This window comes from Melozone crissalis, unplaced genomic scaffold (genome assembly GCF_028551555.1).
Source record: "Melozone crissalis strain CALT ecotype California unplaced genomic scaffold, PUWL_Pcris_2 ptg000006l_1, whole genome shotgun sequence".
In the NCBI taxonomy this organism is placed as follows: domain Eukaryota; kingdom Metazoa; phylum Chordata; class Aves; order Passeriformes; family Passerellidae; genus Melozone; species Melozone crissalis.
Window position 1 is genome coordinate 2,892,378 of NW_026535784.1, and position 2,617 is coordinate 2,894,994.

Here is a 2,617-nt window from a genome sequence, read left to right on the forward strand (position 1 = left end):
AGATGTATTATGCCTCCTTTTAAAGAACATTAGAACATATTTTATGTATTTTTCTTCATCACTTCATTTTTTATATGTGGAAGAGCTCTTGTAATTTCTTATTGTTGTAGTGGACTGCTGTACATTACTGGAGAGCACTAAAAATGTAAATAACTAAAGCATGCTCAGTCATGAACAGGCAATAGATTAATTACTATTTTAGATTATGTGGAGCTGTGTTTGGATTTCGGTTACTAACTTTTACTTATTTTATATACATTCTAGACCTAAAAGATTTTTAAGGCATTCTCTTACTCATAATTCAGTAATTTAATAATAATTCTGTAAAAGTACTTACATATCTCAACTGCGGGTAAGACAAGAGATGCACTTATCTGACCTAAACATCATAGACAGGTAGAAGGATTATAAAAGAAAGGCCTTATGAAATGTGCTTCACGCATTTTCTGCTCCAGCTGATACAATGTGTAGTTACTGTATCTACTTAGAAAATACTGAAAACTAAACCCATGGTTAACCAGTGGTTAAACAGCATGGTTTTAAGACGCACAAAGTAGCTTAAAGCTGACTGACCATTCAAGTTGTCAGTCCATTCTACATATCTTTGTTAAACTTTCCAGATCTTCATTTTTGAAAAGCAGTTCTTCCAGTAATATGGTCAGGAACTGTGTGTACATTGGGTTTGTCTGAGTATTCTTGAAAAGTGGAATTGTTTGTGACAATACAGATAACAAAACAATAGCAATGAGAGTCCATTCAGGCATTTTGTGAATAGTATTTCTGTTTGTTAACTGCAAAGTTTGGACAAGATTTTTTTGTTCTGTGTAAACATCACCTGAAGCAAACTGAAGAAGGCCCAAAACTGTGGATAATGCTTCTCTTAAGGTTTTCAAGGACGAATGGGTTTCCAATCTGCATTTGTGCATTTGAATCCACAAGTGGGAAGGTGAGATCTTCCTGTTGATCCACTTTGTCTTTGCTTGGATATTCCCCTGCTTGTGCTTGTGTCGCTGCCTCTTCAGCCAAGATGCATCTTCCTTTATAGAACTCTTTTACTCTGAGTTTTAGGAACTCTGTTTCTTTTTTAATTTTTCATAACTAGGCACAGGCTTAACTATTCCACCTGAGCATGTGAAAGGTAAAGAGTGGTTTCAGACTCCCCTACAACAGCAGTGTTGAGGTGAACAGCTGTATCTAAGTCATCCTCATCAAGTTGTTCAGTCTCCTGGTTGACAGATGCTATGCACTCTGATGAGCACAAAGAAGTATAGTTTGAGCCATGGAGAAATTTTAGTTTCCTCAGTTCTCCATTCCATAAGTGTTTGCCTAAGCACTTCTAGTAAACTACCTTTGGAATTAACTGGATGCCTCAGTTCAGGGTTTTTATGTTCTGTTGAGTTCCCTAGTGTTCTTTTAAGATGTTCTGCTTCTCTTTTGCTCATACCTAGAAAAACTCTCTGTGATCCACGAGTATTTTCAAAGATTTCTGAAGCATTTGATTTTCCAGGAGCAGTATTGTCTGAAGGTGCTGCAGTTACTTCATTATGAACAGAACAAGTATGCCTTTCTTCCTGAGTGTCTAATTTACAATAAGAGTTCTCCAGTGGCTTCTACCACATCTGCATTTTCAGTTTTAGGGCTAGCATGGACTTTCTGAGCAGGGTTCTTTTTGAGGATGCAATTTTCTTTGCAATTGCTGTGCAAAATTGGCTAAACTTGACTGACTTCCTAGTAGGACAGAAGAAATAAATCTTTGTTCAGTATCAGCACTGCTGTCATTGGCTGTGTGATGAGAACAAGATTCACATGGATCTGAAGATATCCTAGGATTTTCAATGTCAAATGCTTTAATTACTTCATCACACAGTTTCACCTCTTCTGCAGACTGTCCACTCCACCACCCCTCCTTCAGCAGCTCTATGTCTTGTGGTTTTTCTTCTCTCTTCCACACTGGACTTTTGGAAATTTGAGCTTCAAAATATTTAGATGCTCTAAAAAGTTGCTGCAAAAGCACTTTCTTTCAGTGACATAATAAATTCTCTTCATTTTTATTGAAATTCTGTACTTCTACTTTGGCATATTTTCCAATTTATTGTGACATAGAGGATAACCACAGAGTTTGATGATAGACCTCTCATCAACAACGTTTTTATAGTGGAGTAATACATTTTCCACAATTTAGAAGGAACTCTTCAGCAATGTCCTCTTCCAGGAGCTGCTCAACCATAGGCAATGCTTTTTTTCTCACATTCAATCTAGTTTCTCCGTGCAGCCTCCAGAACTGCTTTCCTTTGAGCAGTATCTTCATTTTTCTGAGCAGCTCAAGGCTTATTTCCTGTGTGCTGCCAATGGGGCTTGCCCATCTCAGCCACCATCATCGCCATCACCACTGCTCTGCCCAGCCCATGGCTCTTCTCTTCTCCCAAGATTCTTTGCAGCAATTAATTTTATGTTTTAACTAAGTCCTATAACCTTCAATTTTATCTGCAGCAGTTCTTTAAAGTTTAGAAATAATTAGCTCATGAAAAAAAAATTTACTTTTCAAGCAGACAAAGTTAAAATACAACCAGACACCTGTTGGTCAGGGTGTTGGTAGCAGTCCAATTGAATGGAGGCT

At 37.5% G+C, this 2,617-nt stretch overlaps 1 pseudogene; it reads right to left on the reverse strand.

Moving 5' to 3' along the window:
• Positions 1-584: 584 nt before the first annotated feature.
• LOC128950893 (putative RNA polymerase II subunit B1 CTD phosphatase RPAP2) lies at positions 585-2,384 on the reverse strand (annotated as a pseudogene).
• Between the last annotated feature and the right edge of the window lie 233 nt (positions 2,385-2,617).